Source organism: Gorilla gorilla, chromosome 3, assembly GCF_029281585.2.
Source record: "Gorilla gorilla gorilla isolate KB3781 chromosome 3, NHGRI_mGorGor1-v2.1_pri, whole genome shotgun sequence".
NCBI lineage: Eukaryota > Metazoa > Chordata > Mammalia > Primates > Hominidae > Gorilla > Gorilla gorilla.
Window position 1 is genome coordinate 149,357,441 of NC_073227.2, and position 25,833 is coordinate 149,383,273.

The window sequence follows — 25,833 nt, forward strand, 5'->3', positions numbered from 1 at the left end:
CTGTTTTATTTGGTTTTTTAAATAATCTTAAGCTCTTCAGTTCAGATTTTCTAGAAACTCCCCCCAAACCAGACACATATATGAATATTAATTGTAATTATTTATTGGCTACCAAAAGACTTGAAAACAATCTTGAAAATTGCTTCTAAAAATCACACGCCTATTTACAAAGGTAAGCTATGATGAAGAAATATTTACCAAAAAGAGCACTCTTAAATTTATTTTAAAACATGCATCAAATAAATGTTAGATATATTTTATGCAAGATAATGTGCTACAAATGCTTGATATAGACTAGGTACTGTGTAAACAATAATATTTTATATCTATCGAGCACTTACTATTGCCAAGTACTTTATATGCATTTTCTCACTTAATTTTTTGGAACAACCTTATAAGATGAGTATTTTCATTATCCCTATTTTATAAATGAGGAAACTGAGACTCAGAGAAGTTATGTGACTTGCCAAAGTCCAGAGAGCTGATAAATGACAGCTGAGACTCTAGCACAGGAAGCTGTACTAGAGTTCATTCTCATGACTGTTACTTATAACATCTTCCCTCTTTCCCTGATTGTCCAAAAATTATAAATAAAATATTATATATGATGTTTACAATTTGTCTGAAATTTACTTCTTGGGAACTGACCATGTTCACTGTGAAAAAAAATTTTAAATACCAAGGTCTCTAGTTTTTGTAAAATTTCATTATAATACATAAGAGGGACCCACACATTTCAACTGCCTGTAATGTGGGGACACATGATTGTGAAGTAAATGAGATATCCAGTAAGTACCTGGCTAGGTTTCGCCACAGGTGCGAAACCCTACTGGCCCACCAGACTCTGTCCCCATCCTGGCTCTTTCTGGCACCATATGGTAACAGTTTTTGTCAGTTTAATTATTGGGGCTAGGCTTTTGGGTCTTGTGGCTGCTGGCACATCTAAACAGTGTCAGTGGCTCCAATAATCGCCCAGTTAGTTGGCATCCTTTCATGGGCTTGATCCAGAAAGATTGGCCACAAGAATCCTGGAGACATGGAAACCACCTCCTGTCACTGTTTTCCCAGATGGAGTCATCCCATGATCCTTTCTTCTTTCTTTCACTCTGTCCTCTATAAGATTGTCCCCCTCTCTTCCATAGAAGAAGATAAAGAATCTTTGCCTTAGGACTCTTAACCCCAAAATCAATTTTGAGTATAGTAGATGATCTGTTGGTTTCTATCCTCTCCCTAGTCACCTTTCCCTCTAAAATGGGAGTGGACTAAGGCTTTACAAGCTTCAGTGTAAAAATAAAACTTAAAAAAATTTAGAACCTTAAATGAGAAAATGTGGTGAAACATCTTTGTGATATTAGGCAGGGGAAAAGGTTCTCTAATCAAGACCCCAAAGTTCTGATCAGAATGAAAAATATTATTAGATTTGACTACAGTGGAATAGCAGCTCCATGTTCAGGGGAGGTCGTGATAGACAAACTGGAAAGAAAGAGGTTAGATTGAGAAAACTCACACAACAATTAGAAGCAGTAAGCAATACAAAGACTTCCTACAAATCAGCTATGAAAACCAACAGGAAAATTAGCAAACGAAATGAACAGGCACTTTATAGACAGGGAAACTGAAGAGACAAATAAGCATATGAAAAATGTTCTAACTGACAAATAACCATTCTGTCCTATAAATAAAATATATTCCTGTTAGGGAATAAAGTATAACATCAAACAATGTTAAATGCTGGTGAGAATGTGAGGCAATAGGACTTTAATCTATGGCTGGTGAAATTGTGACCAGCACAGCTCCTCTGGCCAGCAAATTGTCACACCTGTTCAGGATACATATTTTCCCCTGACCCAGAACTCCCACTACTGAGTACAGCACCCCAGGTGTCACCACTGGGCCACAGAAGACAGGAGCCAAGATCTTAATCACACTGTACTTTCTTGTAGGGAAGCCTTGGGCCAACTTAGGGTTCTTCAATAGTGGGATTAATGAATGAAATTGAGTCTGTAGAGAGTACAGAAGAAACAATAACAGCCAATATTCACACAGTGCTTATGATGCGTTCTAATGCATACATGTATTAATTAATAACAGCCATTTATTATTCATGTTCCCATGTTATAGGTCAAGACAGAAGAGGTGTAGAGAAATCAGGAGAATAGACTGGCTCAGAGCAGGGGAGCCAGGTCGGCATGCTGCCCCCAATAGTCTGTGTTCCAACCACTGAAGGAATTGCAAGGGGATGGAATGAGATGAGAAGCAATCCCCAACAGCAATTTCCATCATGTTCATATAATGGGAAGGGATGAGGAGCCCTATCAGATATCCAGCAAGATGAGACATTCAGGGTGATGAGGCATCCAGGGTGGAGGGTTCTTCCTAAAAGTGAATTTTACAAGGAAATACAGATGGACTTAGGAAAAGGTTTAAGAGCCTGACTAAAGTTTGGTTAAGTGAAGAATCATGATCACATCTCTATCTGTCTGTCTGTCTGTCTATCTACCCATTTCTATCTCTGTTGATCTATCATCTACTTATCATCTATCTGTCTAATCAAAGCTGCAGAAATTTCATTGATTCCATATTGAGTAATTTTATGGGGATCACAGAAAAAAGTAACATTTCTTTTTTCTTTTTCATTTCTCCTTAATTTCTCTAAGTTCCACTAATCAGAACCTCAAACCTTAATGACATTGATGTCAACTTCCTGGTATACAATAAGGCATAAAATAAAATTTCCGTGTCTTTTGTTGTTGCCCTAATGTTCCATCTTTCATGTATTTCTTTCCTTTTTTTTTTTTTTTTTTGAGACAGAGTTTCACTCTCGTTGCCCAGGCTGGAGTGAAAGGCGTGATCTCGGCTCACCGCAACCTCCGCCTCCCAGGTTAAAGTGATTCTCCTGCCTCAGCCTCTCGACTAGCTTGGATTGCAGGCATGTGCCACCACGCCTGGCTAATTTTGTATTTTTAGTAGAGACAGGGTTTCTCCATGTTGGTCAGGGTGGTCTTGAACTCCCAACCTCAGGTGGTCTGCCCGCCTCGGCCTCCCAAAGTGCTGGGATTACAGGCATGAGCCACTGTGCCTAGACATCTTTCATGTATTTCTGAGTATATTTGTACCATTTTCAAATACAGTCCTGCACTGCATAATGACATTTTGGTCAACAACAGACCACACATAAGACAGTGGTCCCATAAGATTATAATGGAACTATTACATATGGCAACATCATTACAACATCTGTTGTAATGTCACAGTGTTATGCATTACTTACATGTTTGTGGTGATGTGGGTGTGAACATACAATTATGTATGGTGCATAATGCTTGATGAAAATAACAAATGATGATGTTAATGTTCTATGTATTTACTATTCTACAGTTTTTATTGTTATTTTAGAGTATATGCTTACTACTTATTTTTTTTTTAAGTTAACTATGAAACAACCTCAGGCACGTCCTTCAGGAGGTTTCCAGAAGAAGGCATTATTATCATAGGAGATGACAACTCCATTGTTGTGGGAAGTCAGGGACCCTGAACGGAGGGACCGGCTGGAGCCACAGCAGAGGAACATAAATTGTGAAGATTTCATTTTAATATGGACATTTATCAGTTTCCAAATAATACTTTTATAATTTCTCATGCCTGTCTTTACTTTTATCTCTTAATCCTGTTATCTTCGTAAGCTGATGATGTACGTCACCTCAGGACCACCGTGATAATTGTGTTAACTGTACAAATTGATTGTCAAACCTGTGTGTTTGAACAATATGAAATCAGTGCATTGGAAAAAGAACAGAATAACAGCAATTTTTAGGGAACAAGGGAAGACAACCATAAAGTCTGACTGCCTGTGGGGTCGGGCAAAAAGAGCCGTATTCTTCTACTTGCAGAGAGCCTATAAACAGATGTACAAGTAGGAGAAATATCGCTAAATTCTTTTCCTAGCAAGGAATATTAGTATTAATACCCTGGGAAAGGAATGCATTCCTGTGGGGAGGTCTATAAACGGCCACCCTGGGAGTGTCTGTCTTATGTGGTTGAGATAAGGACTGAGATACGCCCTGGGTCTCCTGCAGTACCCTCAGGCTTACTAGCGTGGAGAAAAAATCCACCCTGGTAAATTTGTGGTCAGACCAATTCTCTGCTCTTGAACCCTGTTTTCTGTTGTTTAAGATGTTTATCAAGACAATACGTACACCACTGAACATAGACCCTTATCAGTAGTTCTGCTTTTTGCCCTTTGAAGCATGTGATCTTTGTACCTACTCTCTGTTTTTACGCCCCTCCCCTTTTGAAACCCTTAATAAAAAACTTGCTGATTTGAGGCTCAGGTGGGCATCACGGTCCTACCTATATGTAATGTCACCCCCGGCAGCCCAGCTGTAAAATTCCTTGTTTTGTACTCTTTATTTCTCAGCCGGCTGACACTTTCGGAAAATAGAAAGAACCTATGTTGAAATATTGGGGGCAGGTTCCCCCATTACTCTATGCATGTTACTGCCCCTGAAGACCTTCCAGTGGGACAAGATGTGGAGGTGGAGGACAGTGCTATTGATGATCCTGACCCTGTTTGTGTTTGTGTCTTGGTTTTATAAAAAAATTTTAAAAGTAAAATAAATAAATAATAGAAAAAAGCTTGTAGAATAAGATTATAAAGAAATAAAATATTTTTGTACAGCTGTATAATTTGAGTGGTTTTTTATTTGTTTATTTGTTTGACACAGGGTCTCACTCTGTCACCCAGGCTGGAGTGCAGTGGCGCAATCACAACTCGCTGCAGCCTCGACCTCCTGGGGCCCAGGGATCCTCCTGCCTCAGAAAGACACCAGTCCTCCAGGTAGACATCAGGTCCCAGGTGGACACTGGACTCAAGGTGTACATCAGGTGCCAAGTTGACAACCAGGTCCCAAATAGACAGCAAGGCCCTTGGTGGACAGCAGGCCCATGTTGAATACCAGACTCATGTAGACATCTACCATGCCTTAGGTAGATACATAGGCTCCAGGTGGACATTAGACACACAGTCCCCAGGTGATCATCAGGACCCAGGTGAAAACTGAGGCCTTAGGTGCATATCAGGCCTTAAGTGGACACCCAAGCCCCAGGTTGATCCCCAGGTCCGAGGTGATTACCAGGCCCCAGGTGGACACCAGGCCTTAGGTGAACAACAGGACCCAGTAGGCCATCAGACCCCAGCTGGATACCAGTTTCCAGGTGAACACAAGGTCCCAAGTAAGACATAAGCCCAAGGCAGATATCAGGCCCAGGTGGACACACAAGCCCCAGGTGGAAATCAGGCCTGAGGAGAACATCTGGCTCCTGGTAGACATCAGGTGCAGGTGTACAAGCAGGCCCTGGGCAGACATAACTATGTATAGGTAAGGAGTTGACCTGGGGGGAGGGTGAACAGTCAGCACCTCAGTGGGGTCCTGAGCAGGTCTTATGGAAGGAAGGGGCCAAGAGGATGGAAACTTAAGCGACCTCACTTCCTTGATGACAGACCTGAACAGAAGAAGATAACTCTGGTAACCAGGTGCCCATATCTTAGAGTTAGCCCTGTAGCCAGCTCACTTGGTGGGAGTCACTCAGGAGAGGAAGCTGTTCTCATGCTGCATCCCCACATCTTGAGGCTCCTGCTTCAGGAATGGCGGGAGTGAGAGCCTTTTCTGATGATGTCTATGAAGGCTCATCCCTCACCCCAGACACCTCTGGCCATTTGACTGAAGGCACTCCAGGTACCTTAGGGCAGGCCTCACTAGTGATCCCATCAGGGCCTCATCTGCACGTTGTCCTTGTCCTCATCTGGCTGGAGCCTCTGGAGCCCCTTGAGGCACAGGCACGTGTGAGGTGGCTTGCAGTCTGGAAGACTTTCTGGGGGTGGTATTTTCAGGCTGAATTCCTTTAAGTTCAATGAGGTCGTTTTTGTGTTTGGAAATTCCACTGGAAAGTGACTGATGTTTGTGACCCTTTCTCCTTTTTCAGCTCCTGCTCCATATGCAGCAATACAGGTACTTCCAGCAATACAGGAACTTCCAGCACTGTTAAGCCAGTGCCAGCACCAGGGGAAGAGCGCCCTCAGGGACAGTGCTGGAGCCAGAGGAAGTTCCACAGCCCTCTTGCCGCTGCCCTGGTACAGCCAAGGACCAGCCCAATGAGGAGCTGCCTGACATCATGGCACCTACTATAGCCACTGGCCTCAGCCCTGGATCTGAAAGTGTGGCTGGAGCTAGAGGTGGCAGAGAGGGGGTGGCCAACATGGCCCCAGCCAGCAGCTCCTACACTGCTCCTGGTCCTGGGCACAGTGGGAGTCATGGAGGTGGAGACCAGGGTGTGCAGCCTGGGCTCCTCTGCCTCGCTGGAGAGAGGCTTCTCTCATTAAACAGAGCTGTTGCTGTGCTCCTGCAGGACCTGCTTGGGCTACTGCTGCTGGGTGTGTATATCTGCCTGCAAAAAGTGCTACGGAGCAGGAAAAGGAGCCTGCGAGGAGGCGTTCCAGCAGCTCCTCCTGCTCCCAGAGGTGGTCTCTTCCTCCAGGCATGGACGTCTGTCCTCAACTGGGCACCTGGGCTGTTTGTCCCTGATGTGCTGCCAAGGATGGGCTCTCCTTGACAGGTGGGTGGGGGATGCAGGGGCCAGGGGGGCATCTCCAAAGGATATAGGAACTGAAGCTTCCAAATTCACCACTTGTGCCCTGGGGTCTCCATGCCGCCACCTGTCCTAAGATTTATTCATAATATCAGGATTACAAGTTTATAAAATGACATTTTAATAAAGCTTGACTTTTTGAAACTTCATGCCTTCTTAACTCATGTGAGATGGTGTTTTTGAGGCTATCCTGAAAATCTCTGATAGTTGTGTGTTTTTGTTGTGGTTGTTTGTGTGATTAAATTACTATTGAATCAACTGTCATTGGAAACCTTTCAGGTATGGCTTTTAGAAGACCTTGATCTACTTTTGCCTGTTTTGACTGTCTGGTTTATTGTGAAAAGAGGGATCATGTAGGTTAATTTCTCCAGCAGACCAATCACCTTTTGCCATCAAATATTTGGCATTAGAGTTTCCACAAATTATGTGTACAAGTTGATATGTTGGCACTTTAGCTAATCTAGGGGCCAAAACAGAATGTCATAGACTAGGTAGCATACAAACAAATTTATTTCTTACAGTTCTGGAGATGGTAAAACCCAAGCTGAAGTGGTCAGCAGATTCTGTGTCTGGTGAGGGCTGGCTTCCTGGTTCATAGACAGTCATGTTTCTACCGTGTCCTCACATGACAGAAGAGATGAAGGAGCTCTCTGTGGTCCTTTAATAGGGGCATGAATCTCATTCATGAAGTCTCTGCCTTCATGACCTAATCACCTCCCAAGGCCCCACCCCCAAATACCATCACATAGGGAATGAGATTTCAACACATGAATTTGAGTTTATAGCATCAGGTCATCCTGATCCATATGCACTCGCGGGAAATCTATAATCTTCTATAATTATTTGCTGGTCCCTTCTGGGTTTAGGATTTTCTTTTTCTTTCAGAAAAATGATCTTTTATGTGATCCATGGTTTATTCATAGAAAAGCACTGTGAGTTCACACACTTGCCAATAAAGGGCAATTGTGATACAGAAATGAGAGTGGCTTCTCTCTTTCTCTTTTTTAACCAACACATTGGGCTGAGATGTTGTAGTGGCCCTTGGCTGGATGGTAAGACTTGAGGAGCCACAAACGGTTAACACAACTTCTTGGTCATTTTGGAGTAAAAAAGGTGACAGCTTGTCAAAGAAGAAAAAGTAAAGCAGATGGAGAAGTTCTTAGTTTGCATTCTAGCTAGACCACCCCTTCTCTGTCACACCCCATCCCCAACTCAGGAATGAAGATGTGAAACAGTAAACACCAAGACACTGGTATCCAGCTGACTCTTCTGAGTGCCCTTGTTACCTCCTACAACAATTCCAGACTGAGCATAGGGGTCAGGAAGGTAGCAGGAACATGATGATACACTGTGGAGGTCAGCCAGGGCTAAGACAGGGCTGCCCACTGGGGCTAGAAATTAGTCAGGAAGGGAGAGGCTAAGTGCAGACCAGCCCTAGCCTCCAAGTCAGCAAGCAATGAGACTGTGGCAAAAGTACGCAGAGGAAGACTGAGATAGAAAGGCAGGGGAAGAAAGCAAGTATGGGGTGAGAAGAGAACTGTGCACCTAAAGCAGCTAATCTGATGGCAGACGGAGACTGGTGCTTAGAAGCTCATTTGGTGAGAGAATGAATAGAGGAGGCACAGAGATGGAGAACAAACGTTTAGGTGGTGAGAGAGATTTAAGAGGAATGGGGAAGAGAAATCTGGCAAAAAGAAAGGACACATTCATGGACAAATGTTTCAGTGTCCTTGGCCTGACCTGATCCTACCTGGGGACCCAGTCTGCCCTGGTGGTGAGCTATCTGCTTCCTCAGGCAAAGTGCTCTCGCACCAGCAGCATCAGCTTTTTCTTGTCTTTGTAGATTTATTTGAGGTTGTCGATGAACTGGGCAAATTGCAGGTGGTCATCCTGGGGCAGCAGGAGGGTCTCCAGAGCCTTGCTTAGAAATTCAATGAACTTTCCATAGTGGCAAGAGCTGATGTGTGGTAGGCATGAGTGTGTAGTGTTGATATAAGTATTGATGGTGTCATCAGCATCATTGGCAACTGGCACAATGGAGATTTGTCAATGGACATGAACTTTCCAGAGCTACAGCGGCCTGGGGTGCCAGCCAGGCCAGGTGCAGTCATTGTGCAGTGTCGCACACAGGATGTCTGGAAGCACTATGGCACAGTGCACACTCTTCATCACCAGGGGGATGAGAGCTGGCAGCTCATTCTTGCCCAGAGAGTGGCTGAGGGCACAAGCCCAGAGCACATCATTGATGGCTGTGTGGCTGTGTGGGTATCCTGGATGTAGGCCAGGTTAAGATGGCTCATGGCCGATAAGGCCAGGTTGAAGGCGTGGAGCGGGTAGCCACGGAACCCCATGTAGCGGGTGATGGTGAACAGCTGTGAATGGCTCATGCCATTAACTTCAGCATCAGTGGCAATCTGGTAGGCTGCCTCAAAGGCAATGTGGTCTTCCTCACAGAGTGTAAGGGCTGACAGGGGCACAGTTCTGTGGATGCTTCATAGCACGCTGCAGGGCCAGTGTGTGAGCACACCTAGCCACTTCCTCCCACTGTGGATAGTCAAGACTGAGGCGCAGGATAGTGGTGTGGGATACAGCTGTGGTAGCTACAATACTGTAGCCTCAGCAGAAGTGAAGAGTGTGTACCAGCTCTGCAAGATGATCACCAGGGCCCTCACACATGTCAGGGAGAGCCTGAGCTCAGCCGTGCCATCTGGGTCCTGATTCAGGTCTGCCCAGATTACCATTTGGAGTTTGAACTTGGCCTGCATAGATGAGTTCTCCCTCCTCCTCAGCAAGTTTGAGATGATCTGAGGCAAACCAGGGAAAGGGGAGCATCCCAGATGGCCTGACCCTGTTTGAGGTCTGTTGCTAACCCTTCCTTCCCCGGTCAGAAGGTTGAAGGTTTCTTTAGGTGCTGTTAGCCTCTCACAGGGATGGAGCAGTGGAGCCTGTGGTTTGCTTGCCCCCAGGACAGGGTTGGAGATCTGCCAGGGGTTCTAGCTGAAGTGAGGCCTCTCAGGGTAGAGTCTTGTGCTGGGGCTTTGGGCTTTAGAAAGGGTCCTGAGCCTCCAAGTTGTCTGGGGTTTCTCACAAGCATGGACAGGGATAGGGATCAAACCACCTGGCCCACTACCTCCCAAGGGAGCACTTGAGTATTGGCAGCTGAAAATTGACTCTCTTAGATACGTCTCTGATGAGAGGGTCAAAGTTCTGCTGACATCAGGATATGGTTCAAGCAGTGAGAACAGAGCTTGGGCTGGCTGAACAGAGGCCATCTTCTCCCACCATCAGCCCCATCCTTTCTTAGGCCATTAGGAATAGGAATATGAAAGCTCTAAGGATTCATTGGCCCATCCCAAGAGTAGGGCCTAGAAATTCCTTTCTCCTGGTTGTAGACGGAGGTGGGAGAATCACCCACTTCTGTAGCACAGGTCACCAACCACACTACCATCTCCTGGCATCTCCAGTTAAGGATTGATAAGGTCATCTGCATCACCTGTAACCCAAGTCCCAGGGCCATGTTGAGCAGGGTGCTGTCAGTACTACTGTCAGTGGGAATAGCAATCTTGAATGCATTTGGGCCAGTTTGAAGATGAGGAAGGAAGAATGAATGTGCTTTGATTCTGTATTGCTTCCAGAATTGTTCAGAATCTCAGTGTCTCTTTTGGCAGCAGTCAGCATGGCAGAGGCCAGTTCACACTGCTGTGATACCATATGGTGAGGGTGGGATGTGTCACCTACAGAAGCTGAGTTTTCTTTCTTTCATTTTTTTTTTTGTTTTTGAGATGGAGTTTCGCTCTTCTTGCCCAGGCTGAAGTGCAATGGTATGATCTCAGCTCACTGCAGCCTCTGCCTCCTGGGTTCAAGTGATTCTCTTGTCTCAGCCTCCTGAGTAACTGGGATTACAGGCATCTGCTACCATACCTGGCTAATTTTTTTTTTTTTTTGTATTTTTAGTAGAGATGGGGTTTCTCCATGCTGGCCAGGCTGGTCTTGAATTCCTGGCCTTAGATGATCCACCCACCTCAGCCTCCCAAAGTGCTGGGATTATAGGCATGAGCCACCGTGCCCTGCCAGAAGCTGAGTTTTCTAAAACAGGTAACCTCATGGCACGTCAGGCTAATTTATAGGACAGGTCTGGACCATGAGACAGCAGAGCTGAGAACAAATACTTGGCAAATGTATGTATGCATGGGAACACTCTTTTAGTGGATGACTTCTCCCAGACTGCTGAAAGGGCCCCCTTCCAGCAGTAAGATACACTGTTTGCAGTGTTTGCACTAGCTCATCATCAAGCTGCAGCTCTTGGAGTTGGCTTAGGAGCTGCTCTTCATTACGGGACATCTTGTCCTGTGCGTAGAGGTCTTCAGGCATTATCCTCTGTTGACCCAGGTCCATCAGTACAACTTCCAGGGCCAATGACGGGTAGGACTTACTACTGTTTGGGGAGCCTGCAGCCACAGGTACATGTTGGTACACAGGGGGTCTGCTTTCATTCATATCTGACATCTCCAGATAGCTGTCATCATTCAGGCAGCAGGCCTCAGTCAAAGTGAGAAACAGGCAGCCAATGGGATCGGGGGTGGCCCACCTGGCCCTCCAGGTTTGTGATGGTTGTGGTTCCTCTCTGCAACAATTCTTTCTTCTGATGCTTGTAGATTTCCAGTTGCTGCTGTTGCTGCAGCCTCAGAGTATTAATAATGGTCACTGTGAGTCTGAGGGCCTCTTTTGGATAACCATGGGAACGTAGGGCATCAACCTGAGCACAGGCTGTAGGCACATGCTCAAGGCACAGTGGCTGGCTTGGGGAATTAAAGAGTACTCTTTCACTTTCCTGCTGGCAGGCAGGAGCTGTGTAAACATCACTGCTGATTATTCACTGTAGGTGGCTGTCCTGTCAGTGTAATTCATGGCCCTCAATGGCCCTTGTGAATATCGTTCGTCTTGGTCTGGATAAGGAGTCTGGGCTGTGAATGGCATTCTGGGGAAGTGCATTGGTGATGTTGGACAGCTCATGTCCATAGTTTCCATCCTTCAGGGGACAGACATCCAGGTCGCCCCACTTCTGCAGCAGCTGCAGCCAGCAGGATTTCTCCTCCAGTTTGCAGTGTGGATTTAAAGTTATGCACACCCATAAAGCCCTAGCTCATGCCAGAGTTGCCTGACCTTGCCTGTCAGGCTTGTTCCTTGCTGACTCCAGAGTGTGAGTCATGGGTCAGCCATAAACCGGTCAGTTATTAGCATCAGTATCCTTGCTCCATTGGAATCTGTCATCCACAGCATTTCTCGAACCTTGGCGAATATTGAGTTGAGTTGCTTTCCAGAGCCATACTAAGCCCCCTGGGGGAGAAAAAGCTTCGCTTGTTCTTTCACCTCTTCTTCATCCAAACGCCAACAGTTCTCATTGTCAATGCTGGCCCCAGCTGTGGGGTCAGGAGCGCTGTTCACTTGGTTGATTTCTGAGTTGGAGGATAGAATCTCATCTGCCAGTTTCTGTGCGGTAGGAAGAACTTCAGTGTGGTGGTGTGCCGTGATTAAATATTCAATGAACTTTTGTAGCTGGTCCCTATTCATCTGGGAAAGGGTTTCACAGATCGGAAGACACAAGTTTTTCTCTTCTTAAAAATTAGGAAATAAACTAAAAGTTTATTTTCTTTTATTAAAAACTGAGTTTAAAATAATTATGATACTCATGAACACTTATATTTCCCCTTATAGTCTTTACATATTAAATACTTTGACAGCTTTTTATTTTTATCACCATTACACATGGTTAACTTGTTCACTTGGAAAGAAGAACGGGAAAAAGTTGCTGTCCTGGAGAACATTCTTTCCACTTCTGCATAACCCACATTTAACTTCTAAAACATTAATTACATTTGCAGTGAGGCAAACAGAAAATGTTAGAAGGGCAGTCAAGCCTCATGTATTAGGGATAAGCTGGTGGCCTTTGAGTGCAGAGAATGCACAATTATGCTGTCCATTGCATATTATTTTTCATTAATGTCTTTGAAGCAGCTCTAGCAATGCAGAGCAGCTGATTGTACCTCCTTTAAACTTTCCCTCTCTCCCCCTTCCAATTGACCCTATGCCTCAGGTCACAAAATTTTTCACTGCCTATTATTGCAGAAATATTTTCACTGGCAATTCCAATGGTGAAGTCCAATTGCAGTGGTTCTCAATTGTACCTCTTAAAACTTATAACAGCATGGTTGCCATGTGCTTATAGCTGAGGAAATAATGGCATTCTAAATAGTTATCCAACAGTTTGTGCCAGATCCATAATTATGTATACCAAAATAAATCCATCTCAGTTTAATGTGGGGTGATACATAGCTTTACATATGTAGTTGAAGTCTTTGTGAAAGCATGCAAATACATGTATGACTTTAAGTAACTTTGACAGTTATCCTAGCTGAGCACTATCAATTTGCTAAAATTATTTTAAAATACTTATCATATACTTATCATTTAAATCTTGAATGTTGAACTCTTATCATCAGTATTTCCTGAAATGGCATTTAGAACCATTTGATTGTGGTGTTTTTCTAGGACATTGTTTCTTCCTGCTTTTTGCCACTAGATGGAAGAAGCAGGTTAACAAAATGATATTTTTGGTGCTTCATTCAACTCTACCAAGAAACACCACATAACTGTGTTTAAAATACTGACAACCTCAGCATGCTTTTATTTATCTATTTTTACTGCATTATTCTTTTTGCGTGAATACTGGATCTAAGAACTGTATTTTTGTAGAGATTAATTTTCTTTTTATTATTTTGATTACTGGAAATTTCAAAAGTAACCAAGAAAGAAAACAATTGCCAGCTGGAAGAGGAAAGGTAAGAATTATATAAAAACATCCATAACAGGTATGCCACAAAGTAATTCTTAGCATGCATTATTGCCAAGGAAGCACACAGTATTGCCCTTGTTGAAGACAGTGGACTAGGTGCTGTGAAACACACAAGAAATGACTTGGGTACAGCTCCTATTTATAAAATTTTTACATTCTAGAAGAGAGCTAAGCAAGAGGTAAGCCAAATGAATTTACACATACTCTTAGAATAAGGTAGAGATGGATAAATATCAAAATCACAGATATAATATTTGGGATGTACATGGTAGGTGGGGAGGGAGGTTTGGAATATCACTTTTATCTGAGAACATCAGGGATCACTTCAGGAAGAAACTGGATCCTTGAAGTAGGAGGGACAGAGAATAGCATTACAGTGATAGAGGCAGAATGAACAAAGGCACAGAGGCAGGAAACGACAATTTAAAAAATATTTAAAGATGAAAGGATAGTACATTTTAAAATAATTTAAAAGCTTGCGTAGAGAGGACATTGTAAGTGGTACTTTTTAAGCAGATGATAGATACAGGAAGTATACTTACAAACTAAGGTACCATCTAAGAGAAGCACCTTAGATGCTGGGAAAGTGAAGTTTCAGCTTGGAAATGGAAGGTCACCCAGGTTGAAAGAACCTGGAAATGGAAATTCTAGCTTCCATTTGATGCCAGTGTTTTATCAGATGTAGGCTTACTGTACACATGGTTCTATCAATTGTTGGGAAGATTCCATAAGGGAAATATACGTTTTTGACTTACAAAGGCAGCTTTCTGTGGCTTCTATTCACCTTCACTAATCTTAAGCGTGCTTAAAAGAAGACAAAGGTGGTAAACATTGTCATTTGACTCCAAGAAACCAATATTTAACCCGTAAGGCTGCATGTTTTACTATCTACCTCCTTACCTAGCAGTATATTCATACGGATGATCAAAGAATTCTATTCCAGCCACTAAAGGCAATGATCTTGAGCCCTGATATTATGAGTGGCTATAAAATTATCCAGCTTTTAAATCCAACCACAGAATGTGATTTTATGACCTTCTGTGGAAGTGTAGCTATAGGTTAACTAAAGGTTATGAGGTAATATTTCCTTTTTATAGTTCTGAATTCACTGGCTTGTAATTTCAGAGATCACCTTGTTCTATAGTGGAACAAGCTTTACAGTATTATAATTTTGTATAACCCAATGAGGACCTTGTAACTTTTTCTTTTCCGAATTCAGATTTTTACATTTTTCCTATGATATTGTTTGTATCTAGTTCACCATTTTAATTGCTAAAATTACACATAGGAGACTATATAATTTTTTTGGCTCTGGAGTAAAGACTTTATATAATTTTAAGTCTCATTTACGTACTTTGTTCTATATCTTGCTTACAAGTAAGATGTAGTTAAAACTTAAATATTATTTTACATCTTACTGGGTAAAAATGCTGTTCATTAAATCTTACTTAAATTTGATATATGTGTGATACTATATAGGATTATTAGATTACTTAAAAATTATATATATACTTTTATACATATATCATTTCCAATTAATAAATTTTAATTATAAACCTCACTTTTTATTATAAAAAGTAACTTGTATCAATAGTTCTCTCTATATGCTAATTTTTCTGGATTCAAAGTAAATATCCTAGTGATTTTAACATACCTACATCATCCATGTTTGAACCTAATTAAAGTTAATAATTTTATTTTGCTGACCCTTCACATCCTTTATAAAATATAAGCTGATTGTCCTACTAAGAGAAGATGCCAGTTTGATTTTACGATATTTTCTGCCTATCTACAATTAAAATCTTTAAAAAATCATAACTCAGTAGTACTATTAGATATAAAAATATATAATTTCAAATGGATTTGTCAGAAGGATTAAAAAAATGGCCACAGAAACCTACATGAATTATTGTTTATCTTTTAGGGCCCTGTATATGTAGGCAAGGTAGTGAATAGAGGCAATTATTTGAAAAAAGGTGGGCAAAATGTAAAATCCTACAGTTGAAGAAATGATACAGCAAGGAGTTTTTAGCCTACAGAAATGATACAGCAAGGAGTTTTTAGCCTACTTACCCAAACTGTGTATTTACATTGATTCTATTGACCTAATATAATCGCACAACTCTTGTAATTCTTTGCCCTTATAGATGAAAGGGGAACATCTTGAAGTAAAATTCTCTAATTCTGATACAACTCAGCCCTAACTTTAATGTTGCTTGGTTTCCTATTATTCTGATTTGAAAATCATTAGTAATTTTCCTGTAGAGAGTTTTAAAAATGAAATCTGTCAAAAAAAGGTTATATAGCTGAACAAAACCTGTCTATTAAAAGAGTGTTATCTGCTCCTTTATTGACTTTTAGAAGTGTATTTCTTTCAGTTTAGAGAAATTTGATTTTGCCTTTCAGGAATCATACCGTTTTTGGCCAAATAAAACCTCTTTGTTACTATAGGTTTTAGGATATTCCTCTGTGGAAACCTAATTTAAAAAACAAAAAACAAAAATCAACTCATTGGGTCAAATTCTGTTTTATGTAGTGCTGGCATCAAGTGGGAATTTCATAAATTTAACAGAAAGCTGACTAAGCAGTTGAGAATTTGGTAAGCATCAAGCTATTTTAGAATACACCAGCAGTTGAGCATTAGGGTGTCTACAAATGTTTTGTGTGTGTGTGTGTGTGTGTGTGTATATATATATATTCATATATATATTCATATATATATTCATATATATATTCATATATATATTCATATATATATTCATATATATATTCATATATATATTCATATATATATTCATATATATATTCATATATATATTCATATATATATTCATATATATATTCATATATATTCATATATATATTCATATATATATTCATATATATTCATATATATTCATATATATTCATATATATATTCATATATATATTCATATATATATTCATATATATTCATATATATTCATATATATTCATATATATATTCATATATATTCATATATATTCATATATATTCATATATATATTCATATATATTCATATATATATTCATATATATTCGTATATATATTCATATATATTCGTATATATATTCATATATATTCGTATATATATTCATATATATTCATATATATATTCATATATATTCATATATATATTCATATATATTCATATATATATTCATATATATTCATATATATATTCATATATATTCATATATATATGAATCTTGCTTAAGAAGTTTCATACCAGAGAACATTTGATCACCAGAATTTTAAAATAGGAATCTTGCTTAAGAAGTTTCATACCAGAGAACATTTGATTACAAGAATTTTAAAAATGTCTTATTTGTCCACACATACTCATTTTTATTGTGTTTCATACATCTTCTGGTTAACATTTGATATTTCCAAACTACATAGCAAAACAAGTGAAATTTCACACTAAATTTAAGATTGTTTTGACATTTTGAACTTTTACTGAAGGTGACAGTTTTACTGAAATTTGCAAGTTGCTAGAAGAATGCCTTTGACCATGTTGGGATGTTAGAAAGAACATAATCTGTTTATAAAAAGAGGAAAACAATAAATATAATACATTTTAAAAATCATTCTAATTCTATTTCTAAGCAAAAGTAGCTCAGAGTTAGGCACAATTTGGGAATGTTTAGGAACAAATGAACAATCATACCACTGACTATACGGAGTTTTAAACTTTTTTGCACACAAATTTCTTCTGCTTTTATGATGGGATAAATGGCTGTTTAGACCAATGTTTTATCATAATTTATTCTTGGCTTTAATTTTGTTTTCTTTTCTTTAGTCAGAGTCAGTTTGGTTAATTTTCTCTACATAATGGGGAATGAATAATTTAAAAGACATGAATGTATTCTGCACTAGGAAATTCAAGAAGTATTACGTTGTAGCGAGAAAATAAAGAGTTCTATTGAATTGAGTTCAATTGTATTCTTTAAGATCCTTTTGTCTTATAAACATTGCATAAGAACCATTTGAAATAAAGACTATAACTTTGAAAATAAAACCCTACCAGTGTAGTTAGGAGAAATCGGGATAGAAACAAATAATTAATAAATAAAATAAATTTGGATTAAGACTTCAGATTTCTCAGACTGTTTTGGTTTTTCTATACATCTTCCAGAGTGATTTTTCTAAATCATAAAACTTGTCAGTAAATTCCCTGCTTACAACCTTCAGTGGTCCACATGGCTTCAGCATAAACTCGAATGTCAGCTCAGTGATCTGCACCCCTTCTGCCAACATCACTTCTTTCACCACGCCCCATCCACCATGTCCCTTATGCTCCGTTTATCTCCTATCTCCCCTCAGCTTTCTCATGGTTCTGGGCTTTTGTTCATGCTATTTCCTCCATTTGTAACATAACTGTTTCCTTTCCTGTTCTGTTCCTGCACATCCTGTGAGGTCTTTGCTGGCACTCCCGTGTTGGAGGCGGAAAGAGTGAGGGTCGTGATCAACTCAGTATACCACTGGAGGCTACATGAGTAAGCAACAAACTGTTCTCATAAATGCAGAATGTTGGCAAACTGACAAACTGCGTCTGCCGCCCAGAAAGACTGCTGAGGTCAGTCACAACCCAGGCGCAAGTGGTTCCTACGATTAGGCATAATTGAAGCCTGTTAGTAACAATATGAACCTGTGATCAATTAAGCAGCTGACCAATCGTTACCTCCTCCTCCCTGCTCTTGTTACCCAATAAGGGCTGTAGATGCTTAGGCGGCTGCCTTTGCTCATTAGAAGCAGAGAGTCTTTTCTTCTTCTCTTCTTCTCTCTTCTTCCCCATGCTAGCCTTTCCTTAAAATAGTTACTTTTGTCTTAAGTTTTCATGTCTTCTTTAAAACAGTTTCTTTTGTATTAAGTTTTCATTTCTGCGTTCGTCCCTTCGTTCAGTCTTGTAATGACGGTCCCAAGCAGTAACAGTAGTAACTGCTATAGTGACAGTCTCAGGTAGTAACCCTGGCAGTCAGCCACACTCCCGCTCTTGCAGTTCCCACCATCGGAACTAGAGGCCCCGTGCTCTGTGTGCCCCTACTTCTATTAAGGCACTTTTCGTGCTGTTTTCTCACATGTTGCTCACAGTTGTGTGTTTTTCCATTAGATTGTGAGTCATCTAAGTCCAAGGGACAGGTCTTGTTTTTGTAACTTCATCATCTAGAACAAAAAAGTCATGATGTTTATTAATTGATTAGCACTTGCTAAGCATTCAATATATACCTAGGTCAGAACAACATTCTATTACATTTTGGGAGGGTACATAAAAGTCAGCAGCTAGCATAGAATGTGAGCAATAAATGCTAACTGAGGCGATTACTTTCAGCTTTCAAAAAAATTGAAATTAAAATAGGCAAAATAAGCATCCATAAGATAGTTACATATAAATATATGTATTTTCCTTTCTTGTGCAGCTCAAGTTCCAGGAGGCTTTTTTTCTTTTCTTTTCTTTTCTTTTTTTTTTTTTTTTAAGACGGAGTCTCATTCTGTCTCCCAGGCAGGAGTGCAGTGGCGCGATCTCGGCTCACTGCAAGCTCCGCCTCGCGGGTTCACGCCATTCTCCTGCCTCAGCCTCTCGGGAGTAGCTGGGAGTACAGGCGCCTGCCACCACACCGGCCTAATCTTTTATGTTTTTAGTAGAGACGGGGTTTCACCGTGTTAGCCAGGATGGTCTCGATCTCTTGACCTCGTGATCCGCCCACCTTGGCCTCCCAAACCAGGAGGCTTTTCTGACTACTCCAACTCATATTTATCTCTATGTTTTTATTACTTTTCTGTGTATTCCAATCAGGTTCTTAATGCTTTTTTGAACTGTTCATTAGTTTTTAGATGTGCATTTTGTTTTTTTCCCCTAATAATAAAGATTATAACTTTTTTAAGGGCAGGGATTACATCTTTAGCTCTTTGACACTCCTTTATAGAACCTAGTGAGCAGCTGCATATAGTCTATTCTCAAAACTTGTTTGTGGAATAAATAAAAACATGTTTATGTTGGTAAACCTTGTATGTACTGCATAGGTAATGTACCTGTATTAAGTCACAACAAGCAATTCTTCAAAATTTTTTTTTGTAGAAATTTTGCTATGGGTAAAAACATTTTAATGCAACTAATAGAATTTTTAAAAATGCAATGAAGTATTCATTGCCTTGAGGATATTGGTAAAAATGTTATTTGAGCTTAATTACATCAAGACCAGGGGAACAAGAAACACATTGCTTCACTTATATCGTGGTATTTGATCTTCTGTCTCATTTTGGTAGTTGGAATATAAAACTACCACAACATGGAACAGTACACCAGTGATGCACAGGCCTGTAACTCTCACATTTAAACCTGGGGCTCGAGGCTTACTAATGGAAGCGAATGCTCCAATTTTCAATGATCCCCCAGCACCATCAGGGGCAACAGAGCAACCTTTTAATGAACTCTAGAAGTATGAAGGTTAGAGATTTTGTATTTTGAGTGCCAACAGTGAGAAAAATGAAGAACACACATTATGATATGCGGCCATGTTTTCTTACAGTAGCTATTATTTTTCTCGGAGTTTCCAAATACCTCAGCTTATTCAACATGAGAATCTGAAAAATTTAATGACTCAGAAAGCTGGGCCAAGGATTGTGTGAACCGGAATTGAGATTTTTGGAATGAACAGTCTATATTTGATAAGCATGTAAGAAAATTATCCATGAAACAATATTAATTAGTAATTCATGTGAAAATGTTAGTCCACATAGTCAATACAGATAATTGTTTTATTTCGGGTATTGAGTGGTATTTGCAAAGCACTAAATTTAAATTGACAGTGTTCTTTGGAGTTCTAGGAACTATAAGTTAAAACTGTGCCCCTTTAAAAATTGTACAGCAGTATTGTGATGCTTAGTTCTAACAAGTTATCTATATCTTTTGAAGAAAGATTTTAAACCTAGATATTTTGTGTTTTTAAAATTTATAGACTTCACTGACTAATTTAGGGAAAATTAGGTGACTGTTTCAGAGAATCATAATATATTGGAACTCTGCCTGTGAAGGATCCAGTCAGTTAGCTCCCTTAAATATACCTGTCCCTATAGTATGGAGTAAAATATTTGCAAACTGCATAGAACAAAAGACTAATGTATAGAATCTATAAGTAATTTAATAAGAAAAAAGCAGACAAAGGATATGAATAGGCACTTCTCAAAGGAAGACATAAAAGCAGCCAACAAACATACAAAAAATTGTTCATCATACCTAGTCATCAGAGAGATGTAAATCAAAACCGCAATGTGATACCATCTCACACCAATCAGAATCGCTATTACTGAAAAGTCAAAAAATGACAGATGTTGTCAAAGTCGTGGAGAAAGGAGAACCCTTGTATACTGTTTGTGGGAATGCAAATTAGCTCAGCCCCTGTGGAAAGCAGTTTGGAGATGTCTCAAAGAACTAATAATAGATTTATACCATTTGAGTCAGCAACCCCATTACTGGGTATATGCCCAAAGGAAAATAAATTATTCTACCAAAAAGACACCTATAAGCATAGGTTTATTGCAGCACTATTCACAACAGCAAAGACATGGAATCAAAGCAGGTGCTCATGAATCTTGGATTGGATAAGGAAATGAGGTAATTATGCACCATGCAATAGTATACAGCTATAAAAAAGAATGAAGTAATGTCCATTGCAACAACATGGATGCAGCACAAGGCCAGTATCCTGAGAAAATTAAAATAGATTAAAAAAACCAAATACCACATGTTCTAACTTACAAGTGGGAGCTAACCATTGGGTGCATGTGGAAACAAAGATGAGAACAATAAACATTGAGATTTCCAAAAGGGAGGAAGAAGGAAGTGGGGGACAAGCATTGAAAAACTACTTATCAGGTATCATGTACACTACTTGGGCAACGGGATTATTAAGCGCCCATACTGCAACATCATGCAGTATACCTGTGTTACAAATAAGCACATGTTCTCCCTGAATCTAAAATAAAAATAATAAAATGCCTTGTGGTATAATATATATTATATTATATTACTAGATGATATATAATTATATATATTATATATATATAATTATATATATATTATATATATATAATTATATATATATTATATATATATATTTATATATATATAATGTCTACAGCTGAGGTTTCTTGACTTAAAACTCAGAACCTTCCAATATATGATGATACTTTGTTTTGAAAAAATCCATTTCTTAGGCTACTAGAATTTAATCAGTAGACATTCTTTGTTTGGAGTCACTTTTGAATAATATTTACAATTTCCTCATGAACATGAAAACCTGTATTCTTTCTTTACACTAAACCTTATATACCTAAATATGAACTTTTCCTCCTACAAAATCTCTTCATTTCCAACTTGCCAGTTCAGTTAAGTTATTTTCCAAGTTACCAGCTTTCAGAGTCTGGTGTTATCATTGACCTCTTAGTCATTTGTTGTTGTTGTCCACAAACAGTTATCGATTCTTGTTAATTCCTCTTTGCAGATATCCCTTGAATATGTCCCTTCATTTCCATCATCAGCATTGCTGCTTGAAGACCATCTAGACTATTATAATATGGTCTCAGAGGCTGTACCTGCTGCCAGTGCCTCTGTTCCACACTCAATGACCTGGCTAGCTGTCCTGAAACACCACTTTGATTATGTCACTCCATTGTTTTCAAGATTAGTAGCTTGCAAGGTTAAGCTCAAAGTTGTTAGGTCTACATTTCAAGGCCTTTAATTGGCTGCTCCTGAAACTGTGTTCAGTTACTGTTCTTCCAAAAGCCTCTGTCCCGACCAAGCAGGTTTTCTCCTTTTAACTTAAATGATTTGAACCTCTGAATACACAGAATTTTTTTCTTTTTGCCTACTCCAATCCTTCATTTTAAACCTCATTAAAATGACACCTCCTCTGTGAATCCTTCTAAAACAGTTTCAGTTTATGGTGATTATCTTTTGAGTTTCTGCAACATATACTATCTGTGCCATTCACTTAGAAATGTATTATATACTGCTTTGTGGCATTTACATAGCACCATACTGAATTTTCTCTTATATTTTGATTGCTGCTTAAACTCTTATGCATTGTCTTATTTCCTTTGTTTTATTTTAAAATCCTTGAAGGCAAGAACACGTATTTTCTGTCTCCTCAGTGGATTTATTGTAAAGCTAATAAAGCTTATGCTTCAGGGCTCACTTGCATGGATCCCTTCTAAGATTCTGTGTCTGTGTTACAATTCTGTTATTTCTTTTTTTTTTCAGAGTTCCCCCAAATTGTCTAAACTTCTGGCCCCACAAACCCTGACTCCGGCCCTGAATGGCAATGCTGGCTAACAATATTCATTGTGTGCTTACTGTTGAGACGGTTTTGCTGTACTACAGTATTTCTGTTTGGCTGCAGATAGAAAAAACACTCCTCCCCAACCCTACCATGGCCCCAGTATAATTACGTTAATCTCTGAATTTATAATAAAAAAATATAGAAATCCAGCAGAAGCAAAGGCACACAAGGCAAGAGAAAATATAGGATTTCTCAGAGCAGCTTCCTTTGGTCCCGAAGTCTTGGTAGTGACACAATTACAGCCAGGCTCAGTCATGAAGGCTCTGAGAAACTGAATACTTTGTTATGTCACTCCTCTTTATGTTTTGGATTTATGTTATCATCCAAGAAAATCTTCTACTAGCAATAATATGTCCTCGGGGAGAAATATTTGAAGACATCTGCATTTTCCTGGCTCTCAAGTCAAAGGAAGCATCAGAAGGTCAGAAGCTTAAGGAGGGATGGGGAAATAGAAACACATCAGTACCCAGGATGCCCTGAGCAGGATTTCTGTCCCCAGCTTGGTAACATTTTAGCAAGTGCTTTACAATTGTTCCTTCAGTCCTCATGGCAATCCTGTGAGAGAGGCATGGTTGTTTCTGTAGGTAGCTAGTTAGGTATGAGCAGAGCAAACACACACACCAGGAGTGTCGGGCGACCATCAGGTGATGGACTGGAGGTTGTTAACTGTCTCGCTAAGGAAATAATTAGTCACAGCTGGCACCAGGCAAAGGCTGGTTCCTACTAGATAGAAAACACCTGAAACTAGCAATCAGCAGTTTCCAGTAAGATCTCAGGAGTGGGGAGAAGTAACGCAAGACTCCAGAAGTACGCCAATGTATAAAGCCCCAAGTCAAGAGGTCAAGCCGCACACTTGGTCTTTCAAGTCGCCTGCTTGGTCCTCTTCCAAAGGTAACTTCCTTCCTTTCATTACTGCTCTGAAACTTGCCTTGGTCTTTCCTTTTGCCTTACGCCCCTCAGTCAAATGCTTTCTTCTGAGTAGGCAATAATTGCGGTTGCTGCAGACTCGTATGGATAACTATAATACCACTGCTAACATGGTGACTACTACCGTTTTGCAAATGAGGATGTAGAAGCCCAGAGAAGTTCATGATCTTGCCTAAGATCACGCAGTGGGTAAATGATAGAGCTGGTACTCAAAGCCAGATTATCTGATTTTAGCGCTAGAACTCTTAGCCACTGTGCAAGACTCTGGGACATGAAAAAAGCTCCTGACTAGAGTGGTAATAGTAGAAAGATTCTTTTGTATTATCTTTTTTGAAAAAATCTTTTTGAAATCCTCTTCTTATTTATTTATATTCCTCAACTCAGTTCTTTGACATTAGTTTTGAAAAATGTGCTCAGAGAAAACAAAGTGTTCATGGTGAAAAAAGTTTGGAAAACACTGCAAATTCTATTTGTCCTTTGGAGGATCACTGAGTATTAGCATAGTAACAACTCCAAAATCTTTCAGAAGAGAAATGTCTCATTTTATTAATCCGATGTATCCCAAACATATTTGACCACTGTAATTTTTAACATAATAGTAATACCAATAACAACAATGGCAACTACTATTTTTGAATACTCGCTGAATCTTGTGATATAGATACCATTTTTATCCCTGTTTCATAGATCAGAAAACTGAGACATAAAGCAATTAAGAAATATGTCCAAGGACACATAAGTGGTGGGAGCATAATTTGAACTCACCTTCTTTGCACGTACAGCCCTCACTCGTAACTACTATTCTAAACTACTTCCCATATTTAATGCCCATTATTTGTAGAAATTCTGTGGAATTAACGTTTCCAGGAAATCACTTTGAGAAACAACTGGAGTAGAATATTTTGTATAGACAGCAGATAAGTTGCTTTTACTTTTTTTTTTTTTTTCTTTTTGAGTCTTGCTCTGTCGCCCAGGCTGGAGTGCAATGGCGTTAATTTCAGCTCATTGCAACGTCCGCCTCCTGGGTTCAAGTAATTCTCCTGCTTCAGCCTCCCGAGTAGTTGGGATTACAGGTGCCCACCACCATGCCTGTTTAATTTTTGTATTTTTAGTAGAGATGAGGTTTCACCATGTCGGCCAGGCTGGTCACAAGCTCCTGACCTCAGGTTATCCGCCCGCCTTGGCCTGCCAAAGTGCTAGGATTACAGGCATGTGCCACCGTGCCTGACCGCTTTTACTTTTAATATTCACAAGGTCCTGAGGACGTTACATTGCATTTTCCAGAAACGATTGGCAGTAGTGTTGAATATAAAAATTTCCTTTTATAAGGTACTAGACTTCCCTTCTTCAGAGCGTGACCCTTTACAAATGTTTACTTTCTTCAGTTTTTCTGAATTAAATCTCTTACTATAATGATTGTTTTTTATTTGCAGTGGTTGGGTCATTTTTTTTGAACCACAGGACTAAGCAGTACCTTGAGGTGGAACTCGGTAAATTCTCTTGTAATGCATACTTAAAGCTGCTCACTGCTTTTGACTAGCTTTCTAAATAGTTTTTAAAAATCAGTAAACTCTCATTCTATTTGGTTTGCAAAATATGCATGAATCCCATCTGTATTTATTATTTTAGACATCGTGCAAAGGTCGAAGAATTAGAGGGACTATGCCTTTCCTATGAAATGCAAAATCACACAGAAGTGGAGATTATGATGTTTTCTTAAGGCTGACCCACTTCCTGATTTAGGTTCATCATGATGATACCTTTTCATGAAACTAGTCTCATGGATCTCAAAACTGTGGAGATTTTAGTGTAGGTGCGATTTCCAGTGATTTTTAGGATACTTATGACCCTGATGTAACTCCATTAAATAAGTTCTATGCACACACACCCCACCCCACCCCTTATGCTTTATAATCTCTGCCTGTGAGTCAACAAGCAAGCAAAGTTTAGCAGATAATTTCCTAATGAGAGAAATTCCGAGCTCCAAAGCCTTTACTGTAAACTTCAAAAGCTTAAAGTTTAAAGTGATCCATTCAGCTCTGTCTGG

At 39.8% G+C, this 25,833-nt stretch overlaps 2 pseudogenes; one reads left to right on the forward strand and one right to left on the reverse strand.

Moving 5' to 3' along the window:
- Positions 1 to 5,644: 5,644 nt before the first annotated feature.
- LOC101150554 (uncharacterized protein C2orf27A-like) lies at positions 5,645 to 6,581 on the forward strand (annotated as a pseudogene).
- Positions 6,582 to 8,436: 1,855 nt separating this feature from the next.
- On the reverse strand, positions 8,437 to 12,237 carry LOC101150928 (zinc finger SWIM domain-containing protein 5-like; annotated as a pseudogene).
- Positions 12,238 to 25,833: the final 13,596 nt, after the last annotated feature.